The sequence below is a fragment of the Prionailurus viverrinus genome, chromosome A3, assembly GCF_022837055.1.
Source record: "Prionailurus viverrinus isolate Anna chromosome A3, UM_Priviv_1.0, whole genome shotgun sequence".
NCBI lineage: Eukaryota > Metazoa > Chordata > Mammalia > Carnivora > Felidae > Prionailurus > Prionailurus viverrinus.
Window position 1 is genome coordinate 47,831,242 of NC_062563.1, and position 23,169 is coordinate 47,854,410.

A 23,169-nucleotide genomic window follows, 5' to 3' on the forward strand; every position below is an offset into this window, starting at 1 on the left:
AATGACCAATATGGTAACCAAAACTGCTAAGAACTAAAAGGGCCAGAAATCACACTGAGTGGATTATGAGCTACAAGACATGGAAAAAACATCCAGCAAATATCTAGTAAAGACAGGGTGGCTGAAAGTGGTCACAGCTCCTGGCTCTTGTCTGAACATTGCACAAATCTAAAATGTATAAGTGGCATGGTGTCAAGAGTTCAGTTTTTTTGTAGGTTACTATGCCATGTGGTAACATTTCCAGACTACTGGGCTCTGTGGATAGATTACAGCTTTCCTGGTATTCTCTTGGCATTATTGGTAGGAAGGGAGGACAGGCTGGTGGTGACTGGGTGGTTGTTTGGAGGGTTCCATGGTGGGCAAAACTATGACTGAGACCAGTCTGGAGGTGTGGTCGGTTCATGTGTCCCATCCAGCAAATTTGCATTTCCCCATAAAAAAATACAATTGTGGAGTTGATGGATAAGGGAAAACTGTTTCTCCACTCACAATCTTTCTGACACTAAATGTGTGAGTTTTCCCAAACCAAGGAATTCTCCAGTTCTCTGCAGATACCAACTGGCTGTACTACAATGTAATTCAATTCTGACATCAAGTACCTGGAGTTAACACAGACCTCACAGGTTAAAATTTCAGTCCCATTGTAATCGAACCAATGTGACTTTACTCCTTGGTGAGTCAGAAACTACACCATGTGGGTTGCTGCAAAATGGCTTCCAAAGCTGTGACTCCCCAAAAGAAGGTGAATGGATTGTTTTGTTTAGGATTGGGATGAATATTTCAATAGGAAAGCCTTGTCATTGTATGTAGAGGTAGGCATAAGGTTGTGCATGCACCTTGAGGCAACATGCCTATACACAAACATGTGCATGCCTATATGTAAATGAGGCTGAAACTCCTCTCAGGCAGAGCTTTTCATATTACAATAAGGTCAGAGTAACTGCCCATCATCCCAGGGGTCACTGCATGGTCCATCTGCACAGGCGCAAGTTGGGGGTTTAACTCAGGTCTGGGTGGTCTGGGCTGGCGGGAGGTCTTGTCAGAGCAATCACTGTCACCAGAGGGGTGGTTCAGGGTTTCATCTGCCTGAGTTAAGAGGTAAGCAAAAAAGAAGAGCTTAAGGAAAAATGTAAGACAAAAGTTAATGAGTACAAGCAGATGTACAAAGGTCAGGTCTTAAGGTGTACTTTGTGGCACCATAGGACTGTCTCACACTTCAGATGCCAATTGCAAGTAGTGGGTCCCCAGATTATCCATACTTCTGTCCAACTTAGCTAGAAATGGGGATTCCCATGACCTCCTCTTCTGGTTTGATAATATTCTATAACAGCTCACAGAACTGAAGGAAACACTTTACTTACTGTTGCTGGTTTATGATAAAAGATATTATAAAACATACAAATCATGTTAAAAGGAAAACCACAGGCCAAAAATGCATCACTTAAGTTAAGGCACCAAGTCAGTAGACTAAGACTTAATAACTACCCTGATTACAGTTTCAACCTCCCCAGAAATGCAGTCTTAAATGCTCAGTCAGGAATTTTCTCATCAACAATAAGATAATATATCCCATGGACTTCTCCATCCCCCAGTGGAAGATGAGGGGACCTACTAAGACCTTTGTGTCCTAAAATGAAGGCAACATCACCTGAAATAATCTTTTTTCTGTGTTTATGATTTCTTTGTTCTGCCTTTAAAAACTTTTCCCTTTCTGTAGTCCATTTGGAGCTCCTCTCTACTGGCTAGACAGGATGCTGCCTGATTCATGAATAGGTTAATAAAACCAAGTAGATCTTTTAAAATTTATTTGGTTGAATTTTTGTTGTTTAACAAAATAAACAGCCAGATGAGGAGGTACATACATTGAGGTTGGGAAGGTTCCTGAGCTCAGGACATTCTGTTTCTGTAGAGTTTGGGGTATGTTTGGGGTATGTCTCACTCCCAGCACATAGGTATGCTCACCAACCCAGAAACTCTGAATCTCATTGTGTAGGATTTTTATAGAGGTTCCAGTACATAGGCATGTTTGACTAAATCATTGCCCATTCATGATTCACTCACTCCCTTGCCCATCTCCCCTACGAGGAGGCTGGAGGACAGAGCTGAAAATTCTAACCCTCTGACAACCAACCACCATCTTTCAGTAGTCACCACTTCATTAGTGTAAACTCAGATATGGTTGAAAGGGGCTATTACAAATAACCAAAGATATTCCTCTCACCTCCATCACCCAGTATGTTCCAAATATTTTAGCAGCTCTTGTGCTAGAAACCAGGGACAAGGACCAAATATAAATTTCGTATTATATTAAGGTATCCCTTGGGAGAGATTGGGTTAGGACTCTTAATTTTTAAGAAACAACTACCTTGTGGTATTAAGTAAAAATGGACATATGTCTCTGAACCCAATGTCACACCTGATAATGGATCAGAACCAAATGCTTTCCTGGACTTCCTTCTGCACATCTCACACATTCTCTGTGATCTTAGAAATCTTGGTGGGTATAGGATCATGACCCTGTTTCCATTATTTAGGGGATCATTCAGATTGACTAGAAACCTGAATTCAATCCCAAATTTCCAGAACAAGACCCTGATTAGTCTAGCTGAATGAGGTGTACTTGGAGTCCAATTAACCATGGTTGGCATGGAGAGGTTATAATGAAATGAAATGTAGGGTGGCTGAGGCACACCCCTGGATGTTTGTGGAGGATCAATCCGCTAGTGGCATGCTGGACAAACATCCCGAGAGATACCTACAGTACTACCTACATCTTTGGAATGAAAGTGTGATACTAAATTATCAACAGGATTCATAGGAGTAGGAAACTCAAAGAGAGGAACACTGCCCTTTGGCTACATGCCATCTGGCTTGTTTCACCTCACATCATGGGTACATTATCCACAGCACAAGACTGGAAGTCCTTGTGGTAAGAAACTACATTGTCTGGTGTTCTAGCAAACACTGAATATTCTATTGAGGCTCAAAAATAAGCAACAATGACATCAGCACCATGGCTTTTTCATTACTGATACTAGTATGGAAGCTATCCCTCATGTCTTACGTAATCCCTAAGTAATCAAAACAAGGTACAACCTAGTTGGAAAACCCATTTGTTTCGCTGTTGGGGAATGTTGTAATGTGGAGAAGTTAGGCAAATGAGAAGGGCTTATGTAAGGTTTTTTTTTTTTTTTTAATATAAGTAGGGGATATCAGGCCTTCTCCAGCCCTCCTCTTCTTTTATTTGCCTGCAAATTAGATTTAATGAGCCTAGCAGAGGCCATGGGCATCTGCACCTCTTTTGATTGAGGATAGCACCAGTCCGTAAGCCTGAGAAGCAATGACAAGTTACCAGAAATCTAAACTAAGTCTTAATTATCAGCAATTTAAAGATGTCATTCGGGTGCTTGGGTAGTCAGTTGGTTGAACTTCTGACTCTTGATTTTGACTCAGATCATGTCCCAGGGTTGTGGGATAGAGCCTTGCTTCTGGCTCTGCACTGACAGTGCAGCTTGCTTGGGATTCTCTTTTTCTCCCTCTGCCCCTCTCCTGCTTGTGTTCTTTCACTTTCTAAAATTAAAAAAATAATAATAATAAAAATAAAGTTGTGGTGTCACAACATGACAGCAGTTGGGCAGGAAGCTATAGTGGAGAAGGGGAAGTCATACCATATGCACTATGTCCTACACCTGTCCACATGACCCCTGTTGTCCCAACAACAGCCCCTCAGGAATTAAACTAGGTCATGGAGCAGCAGGTAACCACTGAGCCACTTAATGCAAGATGTCATGAGAGATGTGCATTTTGTATGGTTCTAGCACAAAAATAGATGCAGACCAATGGGACAGAATTGAAAACTCAGAAATAAACTCTCACATTTACGGTCAACTACTATTTGACAAGGGAGCCAAGAATACTCAGTGGGGAAAGGATAGTCTCTTCCATAAATGGTGCAGAGTAAACTTGAATTCACATGCAGGAGAATGAAATTGGACCTCTGTCTTACACTGTGCACAAAAATTCACTCAAAATGGATTAAAGACTCAAATATGACCTAAAACCATAAAATTCATAGAAAAAAACATCAGGAAAACCTCATTGGTATGGGTGTTGGCAAAAAATCTTTTGGACTTGGTATTAAAAGCACAAGCAACAAAAACAAAATTTAACAAGTGGGACTGAATCAAACTGAAGAATCTGCACAGCAAGAGAAACAAGCAAGAGAATGAAGACAGAGCCTATGGCATGGGAGAAAATATTTGCAAGCCCTACCTCTGATACGGGGTTAATATCCAAAATACATAAAGAATTGCAAAAAAACAAAATCCTCTCCCTAAAAATGGACTAGATAAGCATTTTTTTCCAAAAAAGGTATAAAAATGGTTAACAGGTACTTGGGACAATTTTTCTATCAGTGGTGTGGAGAGTGCATGCACATTCGAGAAAGATGTTTATTTTCTGCCAAATAGCAACAACAAAAATCTGACGTAACTTTTTCAAAAAACAGAAGGCCAGGCAAGGTTGGCTTATTTACAGGACCAGAGGGCTTCTGGCCAGATCTTCTGGAAGCTCAGGAGCAGTGCTGAAGCCCGAGGAGATGAACAGGAAAGGGCTGACTTGGTGTGTGCATGGCCGTGGAATTGTATCCCGAGCTTCACTAAGGAGGAGTCATGTTTCCTGAAACAGCCCGTCCCCGTTATGACCCAAAGGAAAAGGGTGTGATCAATATCCTCTTGGAAAAGGATGGGAAAATGGCACACTTCCCTGCACTCACACTCGTTTTTTCTGGCTCAGCAAGAAAAAGCCGGCCCTCCCAGCCTCTGCTTACATCTGTGTTCATGAAGGAGGACATTACTAGTATACCTTTTATCTTCAAGGAAAATTCCAGGACTTACCAAGTAGGTGTAAAAAATTATATTTTAAGGCAGATACACTCTGGTTCTGAGACTCTTGATGTCTAAATTTTAGACAATTTCCTCAATTCTCTCTCACACCCGAAGCAAATGTAAAACAGTAGAATCTTGGCAGAAAAGTGGTCAGAGAATGTATTCTGTTAGGTCTAGATAAACTGCAAGTGCTTAATTGAAGGAATGTGAGTTCAGGATTTTTCTGGGTTCAGACAGATAATTAAGGATTGAAAGCGCTCTGGGATTTGGTTTATTTGTTCACCAACAGCTAATGATAATTAACAAGAAGCATTTGGTCCAACCATTCGTCCTTTCCTTTGCTTTTTTAAAAATATTTTATTTTTAAGCAATCTCTATACCCAATGTGGGGCCATAGCTCAAGACCCAGAGATCAGAGATCTAGGGTTGCATACTCTACTGACTGTGCCAGCTGGGTGCCCCACCATATCTCCTTTCTAAAAGGTTTAAGTCTTACCATCTTTGAGGACATCCTACCTATCTACAGGATACTTACAAAGCGAGAGTTAACTGAGCACAATAGTTTTCTTCATAATATCACAAGTATCCATTTCCCCATAATGCTAAACTCTCTGATGCCTACTCCTTGTCCTTAATGATGGCCAAACCCATCAATTACATTTCCAGTCATTGTACACATCCGAGACCCTGCAGAGATGTTGATTCTAGTGCACAGTAACTAGTGCATAGATCAGCCACAATGTGTACTTGCATCTAAGGCAACAATTCAGCCTCGGCTCATCAATTTCTTTTAGGCCAATTATACTTTGGTTTTCAAATCTGCTGTAGGAAAATGTTGCCTTCCAGATGGAAACACTGCACCAGCTATAGCTATCAATATCTGAGTCTTTGGGGTTTGTAGTGAAATACACATTCAGTGCTGAACACCTCAAATCTGCACTGAGCTGAAAGAATGTGGAAGCAAGGCTTCTGGCTTCAAACATGGTGACAATAAGAATCCTTGTTGGAGGTGCAGACATTCAGGTCAGGGCCCTGCCATGCCTTTTCCTGGAAAACCAAAGACCTCAAGAGACACACAACCAGGGCAGGACTCATGAATCTATGACTCTGAGCTCCTTTACACAATTTAGTTTCCTGGCGCCTGCATGAAGAATCCAAACATTAAGATCACTATTGTCCCCTTCTAATTAGACAGAATCCCGGACATGGTAGGCTTTGAAAAAATGAGATTCTACAAAGGCGTCTGCTTACCTGTTTCTGTATAGTCTGGATACTAGCATCCTTGTTATAATACTCAGGAGAGGAAAAAAACAAGTCACATATTCTTCCATTTGGAGTAGTTTGTATTTAACAGAGCATTACTGAGCTTGGACTATGGAAAGGAAACTACTGTATTCTCTCTGATTCAAGTACACGCCCTTCACCCTTTCCCATCATATTCTTCATGTTCGTGAATTGAGTTGCAAAGTTTACATGTAATATCAGTCTCCTTTCTTTAAAAAAAAATGAAAAAAAAGGGAAAGAAAAAGCCCTGCTGCTAAGTTGTTTTTTTATCTTCCATTTAACAGCGTCCAAGTTAGGGAACTGTGTGCCATGTACTTGTAGCTGTACAATTAATTTAAAGACAAATATATATAATAACTGGAAAAGGTGACTAATGGGTTCTGTCATAAGCATTCTGTTTTCCTAGATGAGGGAAATTTTCCTGTTCTCAATCATTCTGCCTTTTCCTTATTTTTGGTTCTGCTCTTCTTCTTATCTATTTTTCTTGGCCCCACCTGATCTTTAATTTTTTATTCCTTTATCTTTTAAAAAATTTTGTAATGTTTAATTATTTATTTTGAGAGAGAGAGAGAGAAAGCACAAGCAAGAGGGGGAAAGGCAGAGAGAGAGAGAGGGAGAGAGAGAATCCTGAGCAGGCTCCACACTGTCAGCACAGAGCCCAACTTGGGGCTTGATCTCATGAACCATGAGAATATGACTCGAGCCAGTATCAAGAATTGGACACATCACTCACTGAACCACCCAGGCACCGCCCAACCTGATCTTACCTGGACTGTCACATTGCTGTTTTAAGACCCTTGTTATTATTTGCAAAAAAAACAAAAAAGTTCTTATTCTTTGACTATGATTATGCTCAGCATCCACTTTGAGGAAAACAAATTTTTAACTAATTTCCCCAGTGGTTTGATCATGTCTAATGCCCTTAAAAATTCTAGCTGCCTATAAACATTTCTGGAATTGTCTTCTTCAGATGGTTTGCTTGAACCTAAAGTCAGTTCCCAAACCTGAAGACTGTTGAACTCTTGCTTAAACTTTTGCTACAATATTTGCCATGATCCTTGTTGTAGATAAAGTGTTTTTATATTTTTTGAAGCAAAGGGGGACAAACTGGCTGGATCTTGAGCTGAAAATGAATCTTATGATGGGCAAGACTGTGAGTGTCTGGCCCATGTAATACCATTGACCTCTCCCCATTGCCTTTCCACTGCCACCCCCCCCCCCCCCCCCCCCGCGCCAACTCAGTTCCAGTTATATATCTGTCCTGGAAACATTGCTACTGAATAATTTCCCTCAAATGGGATAGCCACTCAACTATATATAAATATATAAAATATAATATATATATACACACACACATACACACACACACACACACACATATATACATATATAATTAAAGTAACTGTCTTATGTTGGACACCATAGGGATCATCAGGATATCAAATGACACACAGGTTGTTTTTGCTTTACTTTGTTCTGGTTTTGAGTGTAAAGACTCTGATCCCATTAGGCCATTTATGCATTTATTCTACAAGTACATGTTATATGCACAAGAGTTCTTAGGGCATCGTAGAAAAACAAACAAAAAAAAAAGACCATGATTCTCTGAACGCTAATTGGTACCTGGCCTTTTATTAACCAGATGTGATGGTATGAATATTTATGTCCTCCCCCACAGGACTCACAAGCTGCAATCCTAAATGTGATGGTACTAAGACGTGGGGCTTTTGGGAGGTACAGGGGTCATGAAAGCGGAGCCCTCATGAATGGGATTAGTGCTTTTATTTTTTTAATGTTTTAATTAATTTATTTTTAAAAGAGAGAGAGAGAGAGAGAGAGAGAGAGAAAGTGGGGGAGGGGCACAGGGAGAGGGAGAGAGAGAATCCCAAGCAGGCTCCACTGTCAGCACAGAGCCCTACATGGGGCTCAGTCTCATGACCATGAGATCATAACCTGAACTGAAATCAAGAGTCAGATGCTGAACCTACTGAGCCACTCAGGTGCCCTGGGTTAGTATTTTTTATAAAAGAGACCCCACAGAGTTCCCTAGCCCCTTCCACCACACAAAGACACAGTAAAAAGATAGCTGCCTATGAACCAGGAAGGGGCCCTCACCAGAACCTGACCATACAGGCACCTTGACTTTCAGGCTCCTTGGACTTTCAGGCTCCAGCACTGTGAGAAGTAAATGTCTGTTATTTAAATGTCTGTGGTATTTTGTTATAGAATCTCAAATGGACTAAGACTTTCAGATCCCTCTACTAAGACAATATGCTCATCCCCTAGATGCTGGATATGTTTGTTGCTAATATTTCACAGGTTCCTATACTTCCCAAACTGCCTTTAGCCCACAGTTTTCCCTTGTCCTGAAATATCTGGAAGGTTAAAAAGCTAATGGCTGTCAGCAACAGGAATTCAATATCTAGGAATAAATTTAACTAAGGAGGTGAAAGAAAACTTAATATCATTTTGAAACTATAAGATACCAAGGAAGGAAACTTAAGAAGATCCAAATAAATGGAAAGACATTCTATGATCATGGATTGGAAGAATTAATATTGTTAAAATGTCCATACTACCCAAAGCAATAAACAGATCCAATTCAATCTCTATCAAAATTCTAATGGACTTTTTCACAGAAATATAACAAACAATCCTAAAATTTATATGGAACTACAAAAGACTCTGACTAGCCAAAGAAATCTTAAGAAAGAAGGACAAAGCTGGAGGCACCATGTTCCTTTGTAATAAACTATATTACAAAGCTGTAGTAATTAACACAGTTTGGTATTGGCATAAAAACACATACATAGATCAATGGAACAAAATAGAGAGCCCACAAATAAACCTGCACATTATGGTAAATTAATTTACAACAAAGGAGCCAAGAATATACAATGTGGAAAAGATGGTCTCTTCAATAAGTGGTGTTGGGAAAATTAGATCACCACATACAAAAGAAGAACACTGGACCACTATCTTACACTATACATAAAAAATAATGAAAAATGGATTAAAGTCTTGACAGTAAGACATGAAACCATAAAAATCCTAGAATAAAATATAGGCAGTAAGCTCCCTGACATAAGTTTTGATGAGAATTTTTGACTCTAACACCAAAAACAAATAAATAAGTAAATAAGTAAGTAAGTAAGTAAATAAATAAATAAATAAGTGGAACTACACCAAACTAAAAATCTTCTATACAGTAAAGGAAACCTTCAACAAAATGAAAAGGCAACCTATTGAATGAGAGAAAATAAAAACAAATCACATATGTGATAAGCTCACACTAAAAATATACAAAGAATTCATACAATGCAATAGCAAAAAGACAGTCTGATGAAAAAATCGGTAGAAGATCTGAGCAGATTTTTTTTTCCCAAAGAAGACATACAGATGGCTAATAGGTACATGAAAAATGCTCAGAATCACTAATCATCAAGGAAATGTAAATCAAAACCACAATATCACCTCACATCTGTTAGAATGGCTATTAATGAAAAGACAATAAATAACAAGTGTTCCTGAGGATGTGGAGAAAGGGAACCCTTGTGCACTATTGGCAGGAATGTATGTTATATTGATACAATCACTATGGAAAATGTATGGGGGTTTCTAAAAAAAATTAAAAATAGAACTACCATATGATCCAGGAGTTCTACTTCTGGGTATGTATTCAAAGAAAACAAAAACACCAATTTGAGAAGATACATACACCTCCATGCTTATTGTAGAATTATTTACAATAGCCAGGATATGGAAACAACATAAGTGTCTACTGATAAATAAGTAAATAAAGAAGTTTTATATATATATATATATATATACATATATATAAGAAGTTATATATATGTGTGTACATATATATGTACACACATATATAAAAGAAGTTATATATATGTGTGTGTATATATATAACACTTCTATATACACATATATGTACATATATATATATACATACATACACACAATGGAATATTACTCATCCATAAGAAAAATAAAACTTGCTATTTGGGGCAACAGGGATGGACTTCGATGGCATTATACTATGTGATATAAGTCTGTAAGAGAAAGACAAATATTGTACAATCTCTTATATGTGGAAACTTACAAAAAACCCCACAAGCTTTGAGATACAGAGAACAGATTAGTTGTTGCAAGGTGAGGGAAGCAGGGAGTGGCAGTGGAAGAAGTGAAGGCATTTTTCAAAAATTTTTTTAATGTTTATTATTTATTTTTGAGAGAGAGACAGAGTGAGAGCAGGGGAGGGGCAGAGAGAGATGGAGACACAGAATCTGAAGCAGGCTCCAGTTTCTGAGCTGTCAGCACAGAGCTCAACGTAGGGCTTGAACTCACAGACTGTGAGATCGTGACCTGAGTCGAAGTCAGATGCTCAACCGACTGAGCCATCCACGCACCCCAGTTTTTTTAATTTAAATAAATTAATGAAATTAAAAATAGGTTCCAAAGATTTGATTTAATTTTATTTTAAATTGGTACAATCCATAGTCAATTGTCTTAAATTCCTGCCTCTTACTGCTCAGTAATTATTTGCATTTATTATTATTATTTAAGAATTTCCATATACAGGGGCACCTGGGTGGCTGAGTCAGTTAAGTGTCCAACTTCTGTTCAGGTCATGATCTCATGGTCCGTGAGTTTGAACCCTGCATCAGGCTCTGTGCTGACAGCTCAGAAACTGTGAGATTCTGTGAGATATATGTGTCCCCGCCCCCCTCCTCTGCCTCTCTCCTGCTCATGCTCTGACTTGCTCTGTTTTTCAAAAATAAATAAATGTAAAAAAAAAAAAAAGAACTTCCATGTACACAAGACCTAATGTGAATAATGTTGGGTTTGTTTGTTTGTTATCCACTTGGTTTCTTATCCTAAAAAGACTAAATTTTTTGGTCTGACATGGAAAGAACTTGAAAGTTATCACTCCTGGGGCACCTGGGTGGCTCAGTCATTTAGGTGTCCAACTCTTGGTTACAGCTCAAGTCATTATCTCAAGGATCATGGGTTTGAGCCCTGCATTGGACTCCGTGCTTATGGCATGGAGCTACTTGGGACTATCTTTCTCTGCTCTTCACCCACATGTGCATTCTTGTGCCTGTGTACTCTGCCTCTCTCTCATAAACTTAATAAACTTAATAAAAAAATAAAGTTATCACTCCTTCCCTCAACAAGAAAAAAGCTAAGCAAACTGAAAGTCAACTCTCTTCTTAGATTCATCAGAGAATTGGTGTCACAGGGTAAACCACTTCCCCCAAAACTGTGGAGACAGGGAAATACAGAATCACAGCTTACTGGAAGCAGAAACCACCAGTAGGAAAACTTAATCAGTAATTGACTAATTGCTGAAGAGTGAATGTGAGCTCCTGGGGACCCAACCTTGAGGGTGCCCCACACTTTTATGAATTTTACCTCCAGGAACTCTACCAGTTCCTCAGGGTGAAGATCAAAGAAAACTTCTTTTCAATAAGAGGAGAAATGTTTGAAGTAATAATGGCTGAGAGTTTTCTGAGTTAAATGTTAGACACCAGTCACAGAACCAGGAAGCCCAGAGAACACCAAGATAGATAACACCAAAAAAAGAAATCTGTACTTAGGCATATTATATTCATAATGCAGGTTTCCGTGTGAACACAAGTTTTCAACTTACTGGTTAACTACCCAGAAGCATAATTGGTGGATGGTATGGTAAGCCTATGTTAGTTTTGTAAGAAAATACCATTCTATCTTTCAAATTTACAATTTTGCATTCCCACCTGCTGTGAATGAGAGGTCTTGTTATTCCACATTCTCACCAGCATCTGGTACTATCACTATTTTGGATTTCAGCCAATCTAATAAGTATGTAGTATAGCATCTTATTGTGGTATCTAATTGTTGTTTTAATTTATAATTCTGTAATGTGTATTTTGAGCATCTTTTCATATACTTATGTACCATCTGTATATCATTTTTGGTGAGGTGTTTGATGAGATATTTTGTTTTCCTTTTTGAGTTTTAAAAGTGCTTTGCATATGTTGTATACAAGTTCTTTAACAGACAGGTGTTGTGTAAATATTGTTCTTCCAGTCTTCCAGTGGCTTGACTTTTCAATCTTTTAATAGAGTCTTTCATAGAGCTGAAGTTTTTAATTTTAAGTCCAACCTATTAAGTTTTTTCTTTCACAAAAAAATTATTGCCAACAGGTCTGACTGATATTATAATTACCAAGAATAGTTCACCCTACATTTTCCCCTACACTATCTTCTGAGAATTTTACAGTTCTCCTTTTACATCTACATCTACAGTCATTTTGAGTTAATTTTTGTGAAAGGTCTAATGTCTGTGTCTAGATTTTTTTTGGGGGGAGGCATGTGGATGACCAGTTATTTCAACACCATTTTTTGAAAAGACTATTGACTCCATTGACTTGCCTTTGGTCCTTCACATAAATCAGTTGATTTTATTTGTGAGGGTATATTTCTGGGTTCTGTATCCTATTCTGTCGATCTATTTGGTTATTCTGTCACCAATATCATACTGTCTTGATAACTGTAACTTTATAGTAACTCTTAAAATCAGAAAATATTAGCTTATATAAACTCTAGAATAAGTGTGTTGATATCCACAAAGCAGCTGTCTGAAAATTTGATTTGAATTGTATTGAATCTATAAACCAAATAGTGAAGAATGAATATCTTAACAATGTTGAGTTTCCTACTCATGAACATGAAATACCTCTCCATTTCTTTAGATCTTCTTTGATTTCTTTCATCAACATTTTAATAGTTTTCTTCATATAGATCTTGTACATGTTTTATTATATGTATTCATAGTGCTCTGTTGTTAGAATTCTCCATTTTTGAAAGAAATATTGAAAACTATAGTTTTAGGAATATGTCATAAAAATAATTGCACAGCCCCATTTCATAAAAATTTAATTTGCCAGGGGCACCTGGGTGGCTCAGTCAATTGAGCATCCAACTCTTGATTTCAGCTCAGGCCATGATTTCACGGTTCGTGAGTTCAAGTCATGCATCAGGCTCTGCCCTGACTGCAGCATGTGCTTGGGATTCTCTATCTCTCCCTCCTCTCTCTGCCCCTCCCCCACCCATCTCTCTCTCTTTCAAAACAAATAAACTTTAAAAAATTTAAAAAATATCATACTAATATTATTTCATTATTGACTCATCAATTGTGAGAAATATGTCACACTCATGCAAGATGTCGATAAACAAAAAAACTACAGGAGAGGGGAGGGAGGATGTGGGAATTCTCTCTACTTTCTGCGCAATTTGTTTTGTAAACCTAAACTTTTTAAAAAATTAAAATACATTATTTTTTTAAATCACCCAATCATTTCTAGTAGCTTTATTTGAGAATAGGATGTTTAACCTAAAACTTATTTTTTATTTGAAACAAACTCCAATTGCTATATAATCCTTTCTTTGCTAAGATCACTTCTTGCCTCTCTATGTTTCTGAAAAAAATAAAAATAAAAAAATAAATACATACATACGTACACACATAGGGGTTCGGTGTGACTCAGGTGGTTGAGCATCTGGTTCTTGATTTTGGTTCAAGTCATAATCCCAGGTTTGTGGGATTCAGTCCTGTATCAGGCTGTGCTGAGTGTGGAGCCTACTTAAGATTCTCTCTCTCTCTCTCTCTCTCTCTCTCTCTCTGCCCCTCTCCCCCTCTTGCTCTCTCTCTCTCAAAAAATAAATAAATATATATATATATATATAATTTTTTAAAAGATCACTTCTTGATTTATAAGTTGCAATAACAAAACAACCACAAGACATAAAAATAGAAAGACCTACTCTTATTTTTCAGGCCAATTCCCATTGAATAATATAGAAACAACAACAACAAAAATAAATGGGCATCATTTATGCAAAAGCTTATATGATTTATAGCTCTAAGCCCGCAGAAAATGTGACTTATTGTATGAGCCAGCATGCTCCTTGGAGACAAATCACTGAATTTTAAGTGTTGACCTACTTCTTTGCTTTATAGTGGGTTCAACAGGAACAGTTTCTCATACAGATGCCTTTCCACACTGCTCTCTTCTTCCCTGCCACTCCACCCGCTCCTCTGCCCACTCTGGGCTGCTGCAGCTATTGGTAGCAGGAATGGGAATGTCTAATTATAACTATAGAAAGTGGTTGGCAGCAGAGTTACAGTCCACCCAGCAGTGTGGCTTTGGTGGTACAAGAGGACTCAAAGCTGACGCCAACTTTATTTACTTACGTCTCAAAGTTCAAAACAGCACACAGGGAGGAATTATCACTACTGGCATGGGGAAGGGTCATTGTGAAAGTCTCTAAGCTCGTCTCTTTTAGCCATTTCCCCACAACCTGCACCCCTCCCCACGCACAACTGCCTCATGTGTACAGACAATTGGATCTACCAGAGTGCTCAGTTCAATGCCCAGCAGCAGTGCCCCCACTGGCCCATGCGTGCCCCTGGCTTGCCTTCACTGACTAATTATTTGTTTGATTAATGAATTCATTGTTTTGCACTTTATTCCTATTGCCACTATTTTTCTCCTTCCTCAGGAGACATATGGTTAGTAAATGTCCTTGTGTGCATACATATCTTTGAATGGGCATGGACTTTTTTTTCCTTTCTATTTTTTATTATTTCAATGCCAAAAGGTCTCATGAAACAAAATCATCCCCAAAGGGAGCCTGGAATGAAGCTACTTGCAATTGATGACCTTTCCAGGACTGCTGAAGAGTGGCACATGGGGATATAGAGTGGACATCCTGCACAGGTGGGGGAAGCCACCAGCTGTGGTCAGGACTTAGAGACAATTTGCCTCCAGACCAGGTTAAAACCTGGGAGTCATGTTTAATTTGGAATGGAGTGAAATTTTCTAAGAAGTGAACTGGTCTACTGACCTTCAAATGAGATTCTTGTAGAGTGGCAGAGTATTCAACCCCAAAATATGCACTTTGGCATAAAAATTATTTTGAGCTGAAAGCACTTAAAAAGTAGCAGTTGCAAGAAGGGCACTTTAACCTTGTTTTCCTTACAAATTAAAAAATTCCCATGTGAAACATGCCATTCCTGTACAAGAAGGAAAGTAACATTCTAATCATCAAGGATGAGAAGTCGAAACCTGGAGAATTCTATACAAACAGACCTTGTTAAAAATAATTATCTTCCTTTAGCCTCCCCACATAGCTTAGTTATTTTCCCACAATTGCCTCTCTTTGCTCAATAACTGTAAAATCATGCAGGTTTTCTGTTTCTGTGAGTCTTCATTCCTTATGAGGTTCCTGTGTCACGTAAAACCTGTATAAATTTGTATGCTATTCTACAATCAACCTGTTTATCATTTCAACTTTCAGGTCCAGCCACCCAAACTCTAAGAGGGTAGAGGGATAATTTTGCCTCCCTTACATTCTCAAATGATAAGTAGGGGACTGGAATGTTATTTTTTTAATATGAAATTTATTGTCAAATTGGTTTCCATACAACACCCAGTGCTCATCCCAACAGGTGCCCTGTTATTTTTAAAGGTCTTTTCTTCCTTCTCTCTCACCACCCCTGTTTCTTGATATAACCCTTTGACAAGTAATGGCTTCATTCAAGATCATAGCTGACCCAATATGGTCAGAGGAAGAATCCTATTCAGAGTTCAGGCTCTTTCCAATTAGACTGCACCTCATCACTAGGATGTGCTAGTATAGAATCATGACAGGGACATGCCTTAAACACAGAGCTTACATGGACAGGATCAGAATTCAGGCTGGTGGAATGTCTGATAGATCTGGGCATTTGATTATCAATACCCTCCAAGCCAGTGGTTTTGGAGCAAAAAGGGAATTATTTTCTCACCAGAAGCTAGGAGAAAAGGTGTCTAGCCAATGTAAATATACTGAGGCTGAGATTACTTTGCAGAGAAAACATTGACCAAAGGATAGTTTAATTGAGGAAATGCATACCAGCATCACTTAGGCCAGGTAGAATCTGGAGCTATTCTAAAACCTGAGTCCTACATGTAAGAGGGTAAAATCAAACCATTATCTGCCCACTTTCTTTCTGTTTTTAAAGGTGGTCAAATAAGTAGGCATAGGAAAAAAAAAACAAATATCCACAGGAAGTGGAGAGAAGAGCAAATCTTAGAAGGAAGCACAGCGGTGATATTAGCCAAATCCTAGTTGCTGGGACCAAGGTGGAGATAGCAAGTCAGATGGCAGCTGCAATGGAAGCTTCTGGAAGCTTCTGGATCCTTAAGATACAACAGACATTCCATGCTTATGTCTGCTCTAACAAATTACCACACACCATGTTTTAACATAGCACATTGCAGGTTTGTAGTTCAGAGGTACAAAATGGGTCTCAGTGGCCTAATATGAAGACAGCAGCAAGACTGCATTCCTTTTTGAAGGCTCTGGAAGAGAATTCTTTCCCTTGGCATTTCTGGCCTCTAGAGGACTCCCACATTTCTTGGCCCACAGCACTCTTTCCTCATCTTTGAAGCCAGAAAAACTGGGTTGAGATCTTCTCAGGCCACATTACTCTGACCTGCTTTCTTTTATGCATTTAAGGACTCTTGTATTTACACTGGGTTCACCTAGATGACCCAGGATAATCTTCATATTGTTAGCAATCTTCATTCCATCTGCTACCCACGTTCTTCATTGTCATGTAACATAACATGTTTACCGTATTTGGAGGTTAGTGTGTGGACATCTCTGGGGGTTCGTTATTCTGCCTTCCACAAAGCCCTTTAAAAACATTATTCTGCCTTCCACAAAGCCCTTTAAAAACTAACAGTTGAGCTAACAGGATGTCTGTAACACCCAAACAGGGATCTAGTTTGATCTGGTATGGTGAAGAAGAGAATACAGGTGTTTTAAAAGTCAGCCTAACTAAAACAAAGTGGGGAAGTAGCAGGGGAACTAAGTTTTTCCTGAGCCCTACCACCATAGGCTCTTGCCAAGCAGCCCACCAGCATTTTGTTTTTTCCTATAGGATCAGGTAAGTATCAGGTAAGTATTTTCCCAGCGTGGCTATTAAAATAGAATGAGCTGAAACTCAGGGTACTAGAGAGTGGGCCCGAAGTGACCAGTGTGTCCCTGTCAATTAATAACAGAGAGCTGAACCACTATTTATGGTGGAGGTAGGACAGGCTGGGCCAGTTTGGCTTAGGGACTAAAACCCACCAGAACTATGTCTATATGGTTGTTTCTAAGGGAGAGTGGGGGTGGTAAGGAGGAATATGGGGCAACACATGGGGTAGACATAGAAACAGGATCCAGGGAATGTCAGAGCTAACCAAAACAAGTCCCACCTCCTCAATTGTTGTCTTAAGTTGATATCTCCAGAAACAGACTTTGAAACAAATACTTGATTGTGAGAAGTTTTTGTTGGAGGTGATTCTAGCAAGCACTGCTAGGGGAGGGGGAAGTGTGGTATGAAGGGGGACAGCCAGTGTATGTACATCAGTAAGCAGGTCACTCTGTGAGGACCAGGGACTTTATCCAGTGGGGACATCTGGAAGATGGGATAGAACATACCTCAGAGTTATGTCATATGAGGGTAGGGAAGCAGGACATTTATCATTCATTGAAGTCTCCTCCCAGGGGCATTATTTTCTTTACGTTTGGTCTGCTATCCATACGTGCTGAACATGCCTCTTTGGCCAGAAGAAGCAGGACCTTGTAGCCTGGAGCATTATGTATGAATGCTAAATATTGAGAAAATGAGAGCAAGACACCAATAGCATCTGTTCCAAGGATAGAGGGAGGAAAGAAGGGACACAATGGGATATCTTCAGGGTAGGCAGGGTTACAGGTGTGTTATAGACACAGAGGTTTCTAGATAGAAGGACTTGGGTTTGTCTCTAGAAACCTTTTTAAAGGTCTGGCCTCGTATAGCATGCACATATAAATACCTAGATGCTCTTTACATTTGTCTTCCTTGCGCAGATACTATATAAAGATAGAGACTGAACAAAAAGGCACACTGTCATGTCTCTCCTGGGAGACTATGTATGGAACCTTCCCCTGCAAACAGAGTCTGGGAGTTTTTATGCTAACGACTCCTCATTATTGAACCCTGGAAAGAGAAATGGAGAAAGACCTTCAGGGATGAGATGTAAGCTGCCATCAGACTAAGCAATGTAGGACAGAAGAGCACGATATTGACCTTTTGCAGAGAAGTCTAAGAGAAGCTCAATTGTCTGAAATCAATGACTTGTAAGAGTACATTAAGGAGGTGCTTATTAAGAGCATAATATCAGAATCCTACAGCACTTAATAATGTTTAAGCCCCCATTTTTGTAGTCCAGAAGGAATTTGGCCAGTATAGACTTCCCAATATGTGTTAAAGGAGATTAGTACATTTCAGCTTGACTTCAGAAGACCTTGGACTGTCGCAAAGGAGTCAGAAGCTTGCACTGGTTGCTAAGAAGTCAGGAGTCAGTATTAAGTAGAGGACTTGGGGAGTGCCCTTGGCTGATGAGAACTAAGACACAAATTGCTTTCATTTCCCTGTTGGGTTTTAGCAATTTATAAAGAGGTCTGGAGGCAAAAGAAAAGGTTAATGATGATATGAAATATATAGCAGCATTTGTTCATTTAGATGAGGTAATTATTTTCCGTGGTACCAGAAAAATAAAAGCAAGGTCCTTCGGATGTCTTGTGTCCCAGAGAGAATAGTTTAAAGTTGTCGTTGGACAAGAGTCAGTTCTCTTGAACCCCTATTCATACAGTGGATACACAGGGTCCCAGCCTGGAGAGAGTGTTGGGCCTGAAAGTATATCTACTATTAACAATGGCCTCAAGCCACCAATTATAGGAGACTCAAAAATGTCTTAAGTGTTTCTGTAGATTTTCAGAAGACTATTAGATTAATAACCTCACAAAAGTTAGAGCAGGGTTTCACTTGGAAGCTTGAATACTTCCAACAAGAAAGAGAAGGACCATGGGAGAAGCAATGCCCATTATCATCAACTGGCCTCAATTCTTCAATTATAAGGAATTTTAAAGTGCCTTAGGAAGTTTTATCAGAGTTTAGGAGAAGAATATTTTCAGGTTGGTAATCTAAACATCTATGTAAAGCAGGTTTTCTTATGAAACCTGCCTCAGTGAGGTGGAGAAAGCCAATAGACAGCAAGTTCCTAAGGCATTAGGGAGTCTGAGATGGGACTTCTGGCCTTATAAGCAGATACGCAGAGCTCTGACAGATGGTCCAGTGTAGGCCTGTCTGGGCACTTGATGGCCCTGACAAGGCTTTCATTACCTATGTATAAATCACCTCTATTGGTCTCAAAAGACATAAGAGGGATCAAAGTAAACATCAGCCGGGATTGTTCTGAGCATGAGGCTTGGTGTCATATTCAAAACTTAGAAGTCCTGGGCATCAATGAATAGTTCCAAGAGCCCATGTTTGAGGTGTCTGTTTGGTCAGAATAACCATAATACATGTTCCTTAGTGCTGCTCATGCTGAAGTGGTTGACTGGTGAGTGGCTGCATTGGCTGAACTGCACGCAGTCAGTGGTTATTGGAGGTTAGTTTCCAACAACAAAATGTGGGTCACCTGCCTTTGGGCTGATCCATATGCAGACTTCCAAGATTATACCACAAGAGAAGGTCTGGGCAATTTGGGACTTGAGTGGACAAGCTCCTGAGGAACATATGACCAAGAATAAGAAGGAGCTAAACTCTCTCCTCCCTCTCAGTTTTTAAGTCTCTTATGCTTTGGCTCTCTCCCACTCTAACCTCTTTTTTTTCCTTCCCCTCCCCCATGGGTTTCTGTTAAGTTTCTCAGGATCCACATAAGAATGAAAACATATGGTATCTGTCTTTCTCTGTATGGCTTATTTCACTTAGCATAACACTCTCCAGTTCCATCCACGTTGCTACAAAGGGCCATATTTCATTCTTTCTCATTGCCACATAGTACTCCATTGTGTATATAAACCACAATTTCTTTATCCATTCATCAATTGATGGACATTTCGGCTCTTTCCATAATTTAGCTATTGTTGAGAGTGCTGCTATAAACATTGGGGTACAAGTGCCCCTATGCATCAGTACTCCTGTATCCCTTGGGTAAATTCCTAGCAGTGCTATTGCTGGGTCATAGGGTAGGTCTATTTTTAATTTTTTGAGGAACCTCCACACTGTTTTCCAGAGCGGCTGCACCAATTTGCATTCCCACCAACAGTGCAAAAGGGTTCCCATTTCTCCACATCCTCTCCAGCATCTATAGTCTCCTGATTTGTTCGTTTTGGCCACTCTGACTGGTGTGAGGTGATATCTGAGTGTGGTTTTGATTTGTATTTCCCTGATGAGGAGCGACGTTGAACATCTTTTCATGTGCCTGTTGGCCATCTGGATGTCTTCTTTAGAGAAGTGTCTATTCATGTTTTCTGCCCATTTCTTCACTGGATTATTTGTTTTTCAGGTGTGGAGTTTGGTGAGTTCTTTATAGATTCTGGATACTAGCCCTTTGTCCAAAATGTCATTTGCAAATATCTTTTCCCATTCCATTTGTTGCCGTTTAGTTTTGTTGATTGTTTCCTTGGCTGTGCAGAAGCTTTTTATCTTCATAAGGTCCCAGTAGTTCATTTTTGCTTTTAATTCCCTTGCCTTTGGGGATGTGTCAAGTAAGAAATTGCTACGAATGAGGTCTAGAGGTCTTTTCCTGCTTTCTCCTCTAGGGTTTTGATGGTTTCCTGTCTCACATTCAGGTCCTTTATCCATTTTGAGTTTATTTTTGTGAATGGTGTGAGAAAGTGGTCTAGTTTCAACCTTCTGCATGTTGCTGTCCAGTTCTCCCAGCACCATTTGTTAAAGACACTGTCTTTTCTCCATTGGATGTTCTTTCCTGCTTTGTCAAAGATGAGTTGGCCATACGTTTGTGGGTCTAGTTCTGGGGTTTCTATTCTATTCCATTGGTCTATGTGTCTGTTTTTGTGCCAATACCATGCTGTCTTGATGATTACAGCTTTGTAGTAGAGGCTAAAGTCTGGGATTGTGATGCCTCCTGCTTTGGTCTTCTTCTTCAAACTTAATTTGGCTATTCAGGGCCTTTTGTGGTTCCATATGAATTTTAGGATTGCTTGTTCTAGTTTCGAGAAGAATGCTGGTGCAATTTTGATTGGGATTGCATTGAATGTGTAGATAGCTTTGGGTAGTATTGACATTTTGACAATATTTATTCTTCCAATCCATGAGCACGGAATGTTTTTCCATTTCTTTATATCTTCTTCAATTTCCTTCATAAGCTTTCTATAGTTTTCAGCATACAGATCTTTTACATCTTTGGTTAGATTTATTCCTAGGTATTTATGATTCTTGGTGCAATCGTGAATGGGATCAGTTTCTTTATTTGTCTTTCTGTTGCTTCATTGTTATTGTATCAGAATGCAACTGATTTCTGTACATTGATTTTGTATCCTGCAACTTTGCTGAATTCATGTATCATTTCTAGCAGACTTTTGGTGGAGTCTATTGGATTTTCCATGAATAATATCGTGTCATCTGCAAAAAGTGAAAACTTAACTTCATCTTTGCCAATTTTGATGTCTTTGATTTCCTTTGTTGTCTGACTGATGATGCTAGAACTTCCAACACTATGTGAAACAACAGCGGTGAGAGTGGACATCCCTGTCGTGTTCCTGATCTCAGGGAAAAAGCTCTCAGTTTTTCCCCATTGAGGATGATGTTATCTATGGGCTTTTCATAAATGGCTTTTATGACGTTTAAGTATGTTCCTTCTATCCTGACTTTCTCGAGGGTTTTTATTAAGAAACATTGCTAAATTTTGTCAAATGCCTTTTCTGCATCTATTGACAGGATCATATGGTTCTTATCTTTTCTTTTCTTTTTTTTTTATTTTTAAATTTTTTTTTCAATGTTTATTTATTTTTGGGACAGAGAGAGACAGAGCATGAACGGGGGAGGGGCAGAGAGAGAGGGAGACACAGAATCGGAAACAGGCTCCAGGCTCTGAGCCATCAGCCCAGAGCCCGACGCGGGGCTCGAACTCACGGACCGCGAGATCGTGACCTGGCTGAAGTCGGATGCTTAACCGACTGCGCCACCCAGGCGCCCCTCTTTTCTTTTATTAATGTGATGTATCACATTGATTGATTTGCGAATGTTGAACCAGCCCTGCAACCCAGGAATGAATCCCACTTGATCATGGTGAATAATTCTTTTTATATGCTGTTGAATTCAATCTGCTAGTATCTTATTGAGAATTTTTGCATCCATATTCATCAGGGATATTGGCCTGAAGTTCTCTTTTTTTACTGGGTCTCTGTCTGGTTTAGGAATCAAAGTAATGCTGGCTTCATAGAATGAGTCTGGAAGTTTTCCTTCCCCTTCTATTTCTTGGAATAGCTTGAGAAGGTTGGTATTATTTCTGCTTTAAACGTCTGGTAGAACTCCTCTGGGAAGCCATCTGGTCCTGGACTCTTATTTGTTGCAAGATTTTTGATAACTGATTCAATTTCTTTGCTGGTTATGGGTCTGTTCAAGCTTTCTATTTCCTCCTGATTGAGTTTTGGAAGTGTGTGGGTGTTTAGGAATTTGTCCATTTCTTCCAGGTTGTCCAGTTTTTGGCATATATTTTTTCATAGTATTCCCTGATAATTGCTTGTATCTCTGAGGGATTGGTTGTAATAATTCCATTTTCATTCATGATTTTATCTATTTGGGCCATCTCCCTTTTCTTTTTGAGAAGCCAGGCTAGAGGTTTATCAATTTAGTTTATTTTTTCAAAAAACCAACTCTTGGTTTCATTGATCTGCTCTACAGTTTTTTAGATTCTATATTGTTTATTTGTGCTCTGATCTTTATTATTTCTCTTCTTCTGCTGGGTTTAGGGTGTCTTTGCTGTTCTGCTTCTAGTTCCGTTAGGTGTGCTGTTAGATTTTGTATTTGGGATTTTTCTTGTTTCTTGAGATAGGCCTGGTTGCAATGTATTTTCCTCTCAGGACTGCCTTCGCTATATCCCAAAACATTTGGATTG